General features: G+C 41.6%; 1 protein-coding gene and 1 pseudogene across 7 annotated transcripts in view; one reads left to right on the top strand and one right to left on the bottom strand.

The window, feature by feature from the left end:
- The window catches only part of ALLC (allantoicase), a 101,975-nt gene that overhangs the window by 11,718 nt on the left and 75,284 nt on the right, over nt 1-14,973 (top strand). For 2 of the 7 annotated variants that reach the window (XM_077153095.1, XM_077153100.1), the window contains exon 1: nt 12,588-12,847. The exons of 4 other annotated variants lie outside the window; for them this stretch is intronic. The gene's annotated coding sequence lies outside the window, so the exon portion shown is untranslated. Of the gene's footprint in view, nt 1-12,587; nt 12,848-14,106; nt 14,129-14,973 lie in introns of those variants that run through there. One more of the 7 variants, XM_077153098.1, reaches the window with a different exon arrangement.
- On the bottom strand, nt 1,314-9,324 carry LOC143676721 (protein SIX6OS1 pseudogene; annotated as a pseudogene).

Here is a 14,973-nt window from a genome sequence, read left to right on the forward strand (position 1 = left end):
TTCTCAACAGATGAGTAAAACATATGGAATAAAAATAAATAATAGGGGGAAAATGTTAAAATAAATTTATATTGAAATGCTAGGGATCAATGAAAGGGAGGGGTAAGTGGTATGGTATGTATAATCTTTTTTTTTCTGTTTTCATTTTATTTCTTTTTCTGTTGTCTTTTTATTTCGTTTTCTGAATTGATGCAAATATTCTAAGAAATGATCATGATTGATGAATATGTAAAAAAAAACCCCAAATAACAACAAAATATTCAACAAACGGTGCTGCAATAATGGGATACTCGCATGGAAAAAGAATGAAATGTGACCCCACCATACAGTGTACAAAAACAAAAACAAAAACAAAAACAAAAAACCACATTCCCTGAGCACATTATGGGCAAGGCACTGCCAGAAGGATTGGGGCTACAAATTCACAACCTCAGTGTACAGGAAATGTAATTTTATTTTTCTATGTGCTTCCTTTCTGCTGAGTGGAAGAAACTTGTTTTCAATCAGCTCTGGACTTCATGCCCCATTTTTCCTGGGCTTGTTTCATAGAGACAGGGTACTTCGAACATCGCCTGGCATAGAGGAAGGACTTTCAATCATTTTTAGGTAAATGTTGACATAAGTAAGAAGTGTTTTGTATTTGTTTTCTGTTCCTGTGTAACAAATTACCCCCAACTCAGTGGCTTACATTTACACTGCAACGGTTGTTATTTCACAATTATCTGGGTCCTTTGTTCAGGGCTTCAGGGCCTCTCCCAGGCATCAATCAAGATGTCAGTCTCTCCAAGGCTCCGGGCAAATGAAACTATTTACACATTCGTGAGATTATCGGTGGGATTCAGTTCTCAAGGACTATTGGACTGAGAGCCCAGGTTTTCCATCTGCTGCTGATCAGAAGCTTCCCTTAGTTCCTTGCCATGTGGGTCCCTCCCTCCATAAGGCAGCTCTGTAATATGACAGCTGATCCATCAGGGAAAACAAACGAGAAAAACCAGAGGAAGAGAGCATGAGGGAAGGAGAATGGGCATGTTAATGAGTGAAAGGCGGAAGTCTTTTATGACTTGGTTTTGGAAGTGACATCCCACCACTTTTGCTGCATTGTTTTCTTTAGAAATGAGTCACCAGGTTGAGCCCACACTCTAGGAGACAGGATTGCACAAGAGTACGGGTTCCAGAGGGCCAGGATCACTGGGACCAGCTTCGAAGTCCGCCCACCTCATGCTTGGTCCATGTATTCCAGGAGGGTGTTGTCTGAGGGTAGGTAACGTGTAACAAGTGGAAAGTTTCTAACACTATCAAACTTTTGAGCAGTTTTAAGCATCTGCCTTATCAAAAGAAAAGGGTTCAGGAAACCATTCATCCGTCACCTCTGGGAACAGAAAAGAAATGATGGATTATTACGACCTGTATACCCAATGCCATGCTTTCATTGGTACAACATGAAGGCAGTAGCCCACTGTGGTGGTGGTGGTGGTGTGGGATCTTACTGATGGCCTGCTACCAGCAGAACTAGGATGTTACACCTGGATTAGGTCTAGCAAGAACTGGTGTCAGGTTGTCTCTGAAGAGCTAGGCATTTCACACCATCAAGTCCCTTGTTTTGTGAGTGGGATAACTTCTGCAGCCAGGGACTGTGTAGTCATCTGGACAAACCCATCCAGTGTAGCCAGAAGCTCCCAATAAGGCAAGTTATACCTCCTCTCCCTAGCTTTCTGAGAAATCCAAGGGAGACAACAGATGTGGCAATATACTTATTCTGTACATGTATTCTATGTCTCCTCATTCCCTAGCTCCTTTTACTAAAAATCCTTATTATCCTGACAGGACTTAGATGGTGTGATGGTTTGAAAGGATGTATGGACCCTAGAAAAGCCATGTTTTAATCAAAACCCCTTTTCATAAAGGTAGTATAATCCTGATTCAATACTGTATGTTTGAAACTGTAATCAGATCATCTCCCTGGAGATGTGATTTAATGAAGAGTGGTTGTTAAACTGGATTAGATGACAGCATGTCTCCACCCATTTGGGTGGGTCTTGATAAGTTTCTGGAGTCTTATAAAAGAGGAAACATTTTGGGGAATGAAAGAGATTCAGAGAGAGCAGAGAATGCTATAGTACCACTAAGCAGAGTCCACCACCCAGCGACCTTTGGAGATGAAGAAGAAAAATGCCTCCTGGGGAGCTTCATGAAATAGGAAGCCAGGAGAAGAAGCTAGCAGATGACCCAATGTTCGCCATGTGCCCTTCCAGATGAGAGAGAAGCCCTGACTGTGTTCACCATGTGCCTTTCCAGATGAGAGAGAAACTCTGACTGTATTCGCCATGTGCCTTCTCACTTGAGAGAGAAACCCTGAACTTCATTAACCTTCTTGAACCAAGGTATCTTTCCCTGGGATGCCTTTGATTGGACATTTCTAAAGATTTGTTTTAATTGGGACATTTTCTTGGTCTTAGAACTGTAAACTAGCAACTTATTAAATTCCCCTTTTTAAAAGCCATTCCATTTCTGGCATATTGTATTCCGGCAGCTAGCAAACTAGAACAGATGGGAATATTTAAGCCCCTTACGAAGTTTCAGTAATTGCCCCACCTTTGGCTCAGGATCACTGCTCAGAGACCACCACTTTGCTTCCTCTTCTTTTTTGCACTGTCTCACAGAGCGGTCCAATGGAACTTCCTGCAATGAGGGAAATGTACTGTAACTGCTCTGTCAATATGGTAGCTCTAGACACACGTGGTTTTTGAGCACTTGAAATTGATGTGACTGAGGATGTAAATTTCTAATTATATTTAATTTTGATTAACTCAAATTTAATTTTAAATAGCTGCAGGTAGCTACTCTTGGGCAGTGCTGCTCGTAGGCCCCTTGCTACTCAAAAAGATTGTCCACAGACAAGCAGCATAAGCATCACTTTGGAGCTTGCAGAAATCTAGAATGTCAGGCCCCATCTCAGACCCACAGACTCAAAATGTGCATTTTAACGGGACTTCCAGTGATTTAAATGCACGTTAAAGTTTAAAAGTTCTGCTCTGGCCAATGGAGGCAGATTTAGGTTTGGATGGCCTGAATTAGGGCAGCCTTTTCCTTCTCACTGTATGTTCTGGTTTGCTAGCTGCGGGAATGCAACACACCAGAGACGGATTGGCTTTTAATAAAAGGGGATTTATTTTGTTGGGTCTTCAGAGGAAAGGCAGCTAACTTTCCACTGAGGTTCTTTCTTACGTGGAAGGCACAGGATGGTCTCTGCTGGTCTTCTCTCCAGGCCCCTGGGTTCCAACAACTTTCCCCGGGGTGATTTCTTTCTCCATCTCCAAGGGCCCAGGCTGAGCTGCAAGTGCTGAGATGAGGAATGCCAAGCTGCTAGACTGTGCTACATTGCATTCTCTCATTTAAGCACAAGCCAATTAAGTTAAACGTCACTCATTGCAGCAGACACGCCTCCTAGCCGACTGCGGATGTAATTAGCAACAGATGAGATTCACCTACCATTGGCTCATGTCCACAGCAACAGAACTAGGTGCTTTCACCTGGCCAAGTTGACAACTGAATCTAACTACCACACTGTACATTCTTCTAGAGCATTTATCTGTGTGTTCTAGTTTGCTAGCTGCCGGAATGCAATATATCAGAAACAGAACAGCTTTTTTTTTTTAATGGTGTCAGACTCTTCATTGCATGATAACTTAACACAACTAATTAAAAATGATACAAAGATATTGAGTAAAACGTTCATACAATTTCATCAAATTTTAAATATTTTCATTGAAGCTATGTATTGCCAACAAATACTGTGCAAAAATATAAAGGTGAAATTTTGTTGAAGACAGAAAATAAAAATTTAAATGTTCTCCAAAAAGGGTTTAATCCAAGAGAATAAAAAAGGTTTAAGCAAGAAAATGATAAACAGTATCACCATTGATACAATTCAATTTTCAGAAATTACTTTAGCCCTTCACAATTAATGTCCTTCCATTAATGGATTTTAGAATAACTCCTGCATTTGCTATTTGTTGTATTAGAAGAAAATAATGCAGACATTATCTAAGCATAAACTCACTGAGATTATTATTACTATAGTACCACTTCATATACTACAACAATGAAACAGAAGTGAACTCTAGCAATTTTAAGATTTTTTAGTAGCTAAAGTCAACTTCAGCAAAAATGCTACAGTTATCACTTAAAGGTCTCCTGATAATCTGAAGGAATGCTTGTTACTTTCAAAGCACTTAAAATACTACAAGAATGAAATTTAGGTTCTGGGGAGAACCTGGATTAATATTTACAACAAAGATTAATGAAAAAAGCATCAAATTCTATTAAAGTTGATATAAATTCTGCCTGAATATGGTTCACAAATCAAAATTAAAATAAATCATGATTAGTTAATGCTACAAATAAAAATAAAATTAGATTACAGGATTAATTTCTCTAGGTATTTAAATATAATGAAATAATGTACAATAGTAACCAATTATTCCTTAATCAACAAAATAAAGCATTTTAAGTAATAATGAAAATTTATGCTCTAGAGAAAATTATAGAGCAGTAAAATAATTCAAGAAATTAGTAGTTGTGCTGGTTTGAAAGGAAGTATGTCCCCTAAGAAAAGCCATGTTTTAATATAAATCTCATTTCTTAAAGGTAGAATAATCCCTATTCAATACTGTATATTTGAAACTGTAATGAGATCATCTCCCTGGTTGATGTGATTTAGTTAAGAATGGTTGTTAAACTGGATTAGGGGATGACATGTCTCCACCCATTTGAGTGGGTCTTGATTAGTTTCTGAAGTCCTATAAAAGAGGAGACATTTTGGAGAATGAGAGATTCAGAGAGACGCAGAGAGGGCAGAGAATGCTGCCGCACCACGAAGCAGAGAGTCCACCAGCCAGTGACCTTTGGAGATGAAGAAGGAAGATGCTTCCTGGGGCACTTCATGAAATAGGAAGCCAGGAGAGAAAGCTAGCAGATGATGCCGTATTTGCCATGTGCCCTTCCAGCTGAGAGAGAAGCCCTGACTGTGTTCGCCATGTGCTATCTCACTTGAGAGAGAAACCCTGAACTTCATCGGCCTTCTTGAACCAGGGTGTCTTCCCCTGGATGCCTTTGATTGGACATTTCTATAGACTTGTTTTAATTGGGACATTTTCTCGGACTTAGAACTGTAAACTAGCAACTCATTAAATTCCCCCCCCCTTTTTTTTTGTTTTGGTTTTTCAAAAGGGGAATTTAATAAGTTGCTCATTTACAGTTCTAAGGCTGAGAAAATGTCCCAATTAAAACAAGTCTATAGAAATGTCTAATCAAAGGCATCCAGGGAAAGACACCTTGGTTCAAGAAGGCCGATGAAGTTCAGGGTTTCTCTCTCAAGTGAGAAGGCACATGGTGAACACAGTCAGGGCTTCTCTCTCGGCTGGACAGGAACATGGCGAATACGGTGTCATCTGCTAGCTTGGTCTCCTGGCTTCCTGTTTTCATGAAGCTCCCCGGGAGGCGTTTTCCTTCTTCATCTCCAAAGGTCGCTGGCTGGTGGACTCTCTGCTTCATGGTGCTGCAGCATTCTCTGCTCTCTCTGAGTCTCTCTGAATCTCCAAAATGTTTCCTCTTTTATAGGACTTCAGAAACTAATCAAGACCCACTCAAATAGGTGGAGACATGTCATCCCCTAATCCAGCTTAACAACCATTCTTAACTAAATCACATCAACCAGGGAGATGATCTCATTACAGTTTCAAATATACAGTATTGAATAGGGATTATTCTACCTTTAAGAAATGAGATTTATATTAAAACATGGCTTTTCTTAGGGGGCATACTTCCTTTCAAACCAGCACATTCCACCCTCTGGCCCCTAAAAAAGACATGTTTTCAACATATACAAAATACATTAATTTCAGAACAACATCAGAAATCCTTAAACCTATCAGTAGCAATACGATGAAGTACAGAATTAGAGACAGTATAAAATCTCATCAAGTCAGTTACAGACATGATCTGTCCTAAGGCAAAATTTTCTCCATTTGCTCTGGACCTTTGAAAACTCATAGCAAGTTATTTGCTGCCAACATATAAAGGAGGAACATTCACGGGATACATAGACACATTTCCATAGGGAGGAAGGAACACAGGGGTCACCGGACCCATACAGTTTCGAAAACCCACAGGGCAAAGTCCATTAGAGTTCAAAGTCTGAGACTCATTTATCCTCAAGGCTTTAGAAAGTGGCAGTCCCACCCTTTCCAAATGCCTACGCCTGCCTCTCTCTGAATGCAACCTTGGGGGATATTGGGGAGACCACCTTTCTCTCGGCTCCACCCTCTCCAAGCATTGAGGCCGCACCCGGGCTCTCTGCCATCTCCGGGGCACACGCTCAGCCCCTTCATGTGGTGGCAGCCAGGCTCTCCCCAAACCCCAAGAAACGTGCTTCACCCTCTCCAAGGCCTGAGGCGGCATGACTCTTCCACTGCAATGAGGTGGAAGGCCCATTCTCTGCCTTTGGGACAAACTCACCCTCTCCATGGGCTTGGGTGGGTCCACTCTCCTGGCCCGAGGCTTCCTGACTTCAGACCTCAGCCTCCACGGTTTTGCCTCTGAAGTTATTTTTCCTCGAATGTGTCCCTTCTCTGAACCCCTCAGTCCAGACTGGCAGCGGCTCTGTTTATACAGGTCCCACAGCACTCTCGTTGGCTTTCTATGCAGTAGTGTTGAATCATGCCCATCAGACATAAGGAGTTTCCACAAATCTTTCCTGGATAACTCCATGTCCGATCCTGACTTTCTCTGAAATGGCTGACTGGTTCCACATTTGGTTAAATCCACACTGTACTCTGTAGTCTCCCTTTCTGTAGGCCCAGAATTTTACGGGACCTCAATTTCTGATTTCTTTTTACTCAAGAGTTCAGTTTTCAGCTTATCTCTTTCCTGTCGCATTTCACTGTAAGCTGCAAGGAGAAACCAGACTGCACTTTCGACATTTAATTTGGAGATCTCTTCTGCTAAATATCCAAGTTCATGGCTTTTAAAATCTGCCTTCCAGCCAATACCATTAGTCAACTTTGCCAGATTATCTGCCATTTTAAAACAAGGATCACCTTCCAGTTTTCAATAACACGTGCCTCATTTCTTTCTAAGGCCTCATCAGAGGTATCTTTAGAGTCCACATTTCTACCAACAGTCTCTCCAAAGCATTCTAGGCCTTCTCTATCAAGCTTTTCACAACTCTTCCAAAATCTTCCCTTTATCCATTTAAAAAGCCGTTCCAACATGTTTGGTATTTGCAAACTGCAGCAGCAGCACCCCACTCTCCGGTACCAAAATCTGTTCTAGTTTGCTAGCTGCCAGAATGCAATATACCAGAAATGGAATGGCTTTTCAAAAGGGGAATTTAATAAGTTGCTCATTTACAGTTCTAAGGCTGAGAAAATGTCCCAAGTAAAACAAGTCTATAGAAATGTCTAATCAAAGGCATCCAGGGAAAGATACCTTGGTTCAGGAAGGCCGATGAAGTTCAGGGTTTCTCTCTCAAGTGAGAAGGCACATGGTGAACACAGTCAGGGCTTCTCTCTCGGCTGGACAGGAACATGGCGAATACGGTGTCATCTGCTAGCTTGGTCTCCTGGCTTCCTGTTTCATGAAGCTCCCCGGGAGGCGTTTTCCTTCTTCATCTCCAAAGGTCGCTGGCTGGTGGACTCTCTGCTTCATGGTGCTGCAGCATTCTCTGCTCTCTCTGAGTCTCCTAAATTCCCCTTTTTAAAAGCCATTCTGTTTCTGGTATATTGCATTCCAGCAGCTAGCAAACTAGAACAGTAGTTCAAAAAAAAAGTAAATTGTGTTGTACTTTGAAAGGAAGACGAAAAACCTTTTAGAGAGAAAGAATGTGCTGAGTTTTGATCCTGGTCAAATGAAAATGGAAAACTAAAATAATCTTTTCCAGCTCCAAAGGTATGAGGTGAAGAGTCTGATGGAATAGAAAATATAAAAGCATCTTCTTTAGGTTTCTGTATTAGGGTTCTCTAAAGAAACAGAATCAACAGGGAACACTCGCAAATATAAAATTTCTAAAAGTGTCTCACGTGACAATGGGAACGCAGAGTCCAAAATCCGCAGGGCAGGCTGTGAAGCTGACGATTCTGATGGAGGGTCTGGAGGAACTCCATAGGAGAGGCTCGCCAGCCGAAGCAGGAAGAGAGCCTGTCTCTTCTGAATCCTCCTAAAAAGGCTTCCCGCAATTAGATTAAGCATCACTCATTGCAGAAGACATTCCCCTTTGGCTGATTACAAATGGAATCAGCTGTGGATGCAGCTGATGTGATCATGATCTAATTATATGAAATGTCCTCATTGCAACAGACAGGCCAGCACTTGCCCAACCAGACAAACAAGTACCACAACTTGGCCAAGTTGACACATGAACCTGACAATGACACTTTCCCAAATAAGTTTCCAACGTCCTGTTGTGATGAGAGGGGATTTAAATTTCCTGCAGAATAATGTTCACTAAACTAATCTGATGGGATTTCTGAATCAAATAGAGAAAGATCAAATAAATTCAATCCAGGTGATCGAGAAGTATAATTCATAAGAAAAGAAAGTCTAGGGGATTCCTTTTGTGCTTCCCTTCAGGTACTGTATTCCTATTTATTTCAAGTGAGGGGGTTTTGGGGAACTGTAATTTCTCCAAAGATTCAGGGTTTTTCACAACTTCAGGAGTTCTTAAAAATATAGGCATTTCAGGAATTCCTTAAAAATTTTCAGTCGTTTCTTCAGCTTGATCACTATTATTTTCTTTTGGCTTCTCAAAATGTTCTTTAAATATAGTGTGTGAAGTACATTTTGACTCTCTTAATTGTCTTACTGTCCCTGTATCTCCACACTCAGCATCTGCATCTCCTTTTTCAAACCGTTGACAGCAATTTGATTGTGTCTGTGGAGTTAACACTCTGAGTTGCATAAAATTTTGTGAACTTTTAGTAGCTGGTACATGTGAACATTTTAAATGGTTATTCACAGCAGAGTCACTAAATATACGTGTATCATTTTCTTTTTGCATGAAGTCAATATTGGCAAGCTGCTTCATAGAATTTTCTTCTTTTTTATCTGTAGCTGTTGGTTCTGAAAGATGCATTTTTATTGGTCTGACTAACTTCCGAGATTTCTAAGGAAGAAACAGTTGAGTGTTTTGAAGGTTTTTATTCAATATAAGCATATGTTCGTCATTTTCAAAAATTCTATTTCTTTCAATTCTTTTCCCTTTTCTATATTTTTATTCTTTTCTTCCAGAGTCTCTAAAAGATTCTTAGTTTCAGAAACTCTTGCAATTATTTATTCATTGAATCACATCTTCTTTAGTACTTGTGTCTTGCTCATACTGGAAAACAAAATCTAGCAGAAGTCTGTCCAAACTGACAAATAGGCTGACATTCATCTTGGATACTGCCTTTCTTCCCACCCACCTCAATGGCACCTCTACAACCCAAGGCACTGTCCTGGGGTCCCAGACTCCACTGGGGGATCCCACACACCCAGTTGGTGAAGGCTGGAACGTCTTTTAAAAAGGGGGAATTTAATAAGTTGCTAGTTTACAGTTCTAAGACCGAGAAAATGTCCCAATTAAAACAAGTCTATAGAATTGTCCCATCTAAAGCATCCAGGGAAAGATACCTTGGTTCAAGAAGGCCGATGACGTTAGTCGTTTCTCAGTTGGAAGGGCATGTGGTGAACACGGCGTCACCTGCTAGCTTTCTCTTCAGGCTTCTTGTTTCATGACGTTTCCCCAGGAGGCGTTTTCCTTCTTCATCTCCAAAGGTCACTGGCTGGTGGACTTGGTGGTTCTCTCATCCTTCTGTTCTGTTTCTGCAGCTCTCTCTGCGTTCTCAAAAGGGAACTCCCTCTGAAATGTCTCCTCTATTATAGGAATCCAGTAAACTAATCAAGAGCCATGTAGAATGGGTGGGGACACGTCTCCATCTAAACAAGTTTAATACCCACCATTGATTGAGTCATATCTCTGTGGAGATAACCTAATCAAGTTTCTAACCTATAGTGCTGAATAGTGATTAGAAAGAACCGTTGCTCTTGCAAGATTGATTAATATTAAAACATGGCTTCTCTAGCGTACATAAATCCTTTCAAACAGGCACACTGTGCCAGAGCTAGACTCATTGAAAAATATAAAAATGGGCCCATTTATTCTCTGCACTTTGCAGTTTTGCAACTTCCCTAAGGCAGTAGGAAATTACTAAGTTACCTATCAACATGGAAAACATGGAATGAAAGGAAATATCAGGGAGTGTATTAGTTAGGGTTCTCTAGAGAAACAGAATCAACAGGAAACACTTGCAAATATAAAATTTACAAAAGTGTCTCACGTGACCACAGGAACGCAGAGTCCAAAATTCGTAGGGCAGGCTGTGAAGCCGACGATTCCGATGGAGGGTCTGGATGAACTCCACAGGAGAGGCTCGCCAGCCGAAATAGGAAGAACCTGTCTCTTCTGAATCCTCCTTATAAAGCTTTCAGTGATTAGATTAAGCATCACCCATTGTAGAACACCCTCCCCTTTGGCTGATTACAAATGGAATCAGCTGTGGATGCAGCTGACGTGATCATGATCTAATTCTATGAAATGTCCTCATTACAATAGACAAGCAAGCACTTGCCCAACCACCACTTGGCCAAGTTGACACATGAACCTGACCATGACAGGAAGAAAAGCATTTAACTTAGTATATTAAAATGCAGTCTATTACACAAAGAAGCATAGGATGTGCTTAAATAATTTTCTTTTCTGGAAGGGGAGATGGGCAGATAGAACACTGACTTGAAGGTAAGGTGGAGAGCTGAGCATTCATGGCTGTGAGTGAGCCCAGGGAAAGGGCATGGACAGTGAATATATGTGCAAGGACAGACAATATATGTACACGGACAGTGAATATGTGTGCAGTAGTGGGCAAAGAGGAAAGGCTGGGAGAGGTTCCTTGGGGTGACACTGGAGCTAAGCCTTTCAAAATGGTTTTGATTTCATCATGGGAAGACAGGGACATGGAAGTGAAGAAGGGCACGCCAAGCCCAGGGAAAAGGAAAACCAAAGAAACACAGCAGGAACTTGGTGAATAGAGTCCTTCCAGGACACTTTCTCACGTGTCACTGGTACATGTGTTTAGCGTCCACTTTGGCTTTGTGAGTTCCAGTCCCTGTTCATCTGTTTACCACTCAGGTGACCTTGGATATACTCCTTGACTTTTTGAGGCTCAGTTTCTTTATCTGTAAACTGGGGGATAACACCGACTCTCCAGGGTGGTTGTCACATGGAATGTGATCATGAATGTAACCACATGCCTCAAAATAGGTACTCAATTATTTGAACCTCTTTCTCCACTGAAATTCTTTCTCTGGAAAATGGGATCTTTGAGGAAAGGCACTCATTTCGTTTGTCTTTGTTGTCTAGAAAAAGATATGACATGGACCTGGCAAGGGTTTTTTTCTCGAGAATCCATGAATTCCTTGAAATTATATTGAAATTTGTGTGCATGGGCATTTTTCTGGAGTTGAGGGTCCTTTGCCAAGGTCTTCCCTCCTCCCTAGGAGGTAAGGAACCATTGCTGGGTGTGTGCAGTGTTCACTGAATAAATAATAGGTGCCTTCTGGAGACAAGTTTTTAAAAAAATGCATTTTTATTGACAAATCTTCACACACACATACAGCCCATACATGGTGTACAACCAATGGCTCACAATATCATCACATAGTTGTGTATTCATCACCATGGTCATTTTTAGAACAATTGCATCACTCCATAAAAAGAAATAAAAAAAAAAAGAAAAAAAATCTCATACATCCCATACCCCTTACCCTTCCTTCTCATTGACCACTAATATTTCAACCTACCCAATTTATTTTACTCCTTATCCCCCCTATTATTTATTTATTTTTTTAGCCATATTTTTTTTCACTCATCTGTCCAAACCCTGGATAAAAGGAGCGTCAGACACAAGGTTTCCACAATCACACAGTAAAAGTTTATCGTTGTACAATCATCTTTAAAAATCAAGGTCCCCGGATCATATCTTAACAGTTTCACATACTCGCCTCCAGCCACTCCAATACACCATAAACTAAAAAGTGATATCTATATTAATGCATAAGAATAACCTCCCAAATAACCTCTCCGTTCTGTCTGAAATCTCTCAGACATTTAAACTTTATTTCATCTCATTTCTCTCTTTCCGTTTTTGGTCAAGAAGTTTTTCTCAATCCCCTGATGCCGACCCGGCTTATCCCGGGAGTTCTGTCCCATGTTGCCAGGGAGATTTACACCCCTGTAGAGACAAAGTTTTAACTCAGAGGAATAGTCGGGCGGGAAAGATTGACTGTTCAAGACCCAGGACAGAGGTGGGAGACTATATTGTTGTGGGGAACAGGGGGTCCTGGGTGGCTTTGCAGAGGGGCTCAGACAGGACATGGTTCCCGCACTGCCGCAAAGGCCTCTGCAGAGTCTTGCTAGGTTTCTCCAAGGAGGGGCTGCCCGGCTTCCAAGCTCCGCCTCCCCTCAGCCCTTGTGACGTCATTCACGTCCGACCAATCTCTGGAAGGCTCTTGTTCTGTTTTTCTCTCTCAGGCTCCTACAAATGATCTCTTAGCTCGTACCCAAGCACCAGGAGAACTTGGCTGGCTCATTGGGGGCAAGAAAGCCAATCTTAAATACTGGATATCAGATTCCTGGGTGAGGTTGGAGGGCCACTTATAAATAACCTGCTATTTTTAAAGTCATCATTGCCAAAAGAACAGGGCGACAGCAGAGACAGCTTTCACTAGTGCAATGATCATTTGTCACTTTTGAAAGGTAAGACCGGGGAACAGGTCGTGGCAGCACCTTTTTTGTGTTGTTGAACCGTTTTGGTATTTGTGATGACCTAAACAATGTTGCCACAAGTGGAAAGGGCTCGGGTGTAAGTGTTAGAAGTTCTGGGCTCTGGTCCCTTCTCTGTTTGCTATTAAGCCTTGTGACTTTGGTCTTTACAAAAAGCATTCTAAAGAGTGAAGCCTATAGGTGAAATAAATCCACATTCCAAAGAAGAGACACAAATTACAGCAAGATTTAGCTCATGCTAGTTTTTTCCCCACAACGAGTAAACTCCTACTTTTATTTCAGCATAAATCTCATACTTTGGGTTGAAGCCCCCCCCCCCCCCCCCCTTTTAAGGACATAGCAGTAATTACAAAAGCATTGAAGGTTTCCTTTTTTTAAAAAAGGGAACAATTCCTCTGCCAGCAGAGTTGAACTTGCTTGACAAAGCAAAGATCTCTCTTTTCCAGATTTCCTAGACTCATATTGTTGCACCTTTTCTTATTTTAAGGCAAATCTGAGCTGGGGGGTGGAGTGGGGTAGAGTGTGAATACTGCTTGACAGTATAAAATTTCAAGATTACAATTTTTCCATCAGAAGAGAATAATTGCCTCTTATCATCGGAACAGCCTATGATAATTCTCCTCATTTCTGATGAATAAATTGAAATTTGCATTAAATGCTTTAGCATGTTCATTAAACATTATGGGCTGACTCTCGCCTGGTCTCATTTATAGCTTAGCCCTTTTAAAAGGGATCATGTTCCTCTCCGCAGAATGTATTTTAAAATCTAATTTAAGCAAACAGCACTAAGGGGTTTTTAGCGAAAGGTTTAGAAGGAGGCTGCACAGGTGGTCTGAGAGTTTGGGTGGCGTTTCCGTGAGGGGGTGAGTGGCAGTTGGTCAAGGCTGTTGTTTGGCAGTGGGGGGCGGGGGAAAGAGAGTGAAGCCCGGGAGGAGCTGCCCCGCCCCTTTTCTCTAATTCTCCTTTCCTTATGGTCCACGGCTCCTTTACCAATAGACGTGGTGGGAAAGAACTGATCATAGGGGATGGATAAGTAGAGAATTTGGTGACTCCATGGCATAAAAATCAGACAGCTGTAAACTATCCACAGACCAGAGAACTGGCGTCCTTATACCCGAAGCCTTTGGTTGTCATGGAAATGTCTTAAAGGATCTTTGTAACATCCTACAGAATGCAGGCTATCCGTTGAATTAAGACTAAGACACACTTAACGGAGACTAATTACAAGCCCGTTTCTACAACAGACATCGCCAAGTAAGAACTCTTTAAGGATGTTCTGTCGACGCACATTTGAGCACTTTGCCTCCTTTCTTTCTTACGTTTTTGTCCTAGGGGAGGAGGGACTTCCACATGCAGCCTTTGAGACTGTGTGAAGGACAAAGACAACAAATGCGATTCCGTGGGAGATAGTGATGCTTTTACTGTTTTTTCCATAATTAAGAAAGTAGGTAGGGGCTATGATTTTCGACAACTCAGGAATAGAGTCAGACTCTCCTCTATTGACAACCTGTCGCCTTCCCTTATCATTAACTGTGCGACACTGGGCAAGTGCCTAACCTCTCTGGGCTCCTCTACAAAGGGTATAATCGTGTGTAACTCACCCAGGCCTGGGGTGAGGAAGGTATGGGAATGAATATAGAGGAAAATGGGGAGTTGATGCTTCAAGTTATCAATATCCTTCTTGATATTCCTATTTCATACTGAACATATCTTTTATGAAAAATCTGGAAAGAGCCCGAACTGAAGGAAACCCGAGCCTTTAGCTGAGGGGTCAGCTTGGCAGATGTGCTGGTCTGAATCTGTGGTGGACCCCAGAAAAGCCATGCCCTTTGATCCTCATTCAATATTGCTGGATGGGAGTATTTTGATTGTTTCCATGAAGATGTGACCTACCCAATTGTGGGTTGGTAACTTTTGAGTAGATGATTTCCATGGAGGTGTGTCTCCACCCACTGAAGGTGGAGTTGCTTGCTGGAATCCTTTAAAAGAGGAAACATTTGGAGAGAGTCCCTTTTGATAGAGCCATGTGAAAGCCAGCAGACACCACCATGTTCGCCATGTGCCCTTCCAGCTGAGAGAGAAATGTTGAACGTTGCTGG

The sequence above is a fragment of the Tamandua tetradactyla genome, chromosome 3 (genome assembly GCF_023851605.1).
Source record: "Tamandua tetradactyla isolate mTamTet1 chromosome 3, mTamTet1.pri, whole genome shotgun sequence".
NCBI lineage: Eukaryota > Metazoa > Chordata > Mammalia > Pilosa > Myrmecophagidae > Tamandua > Tamandua tetradactyla.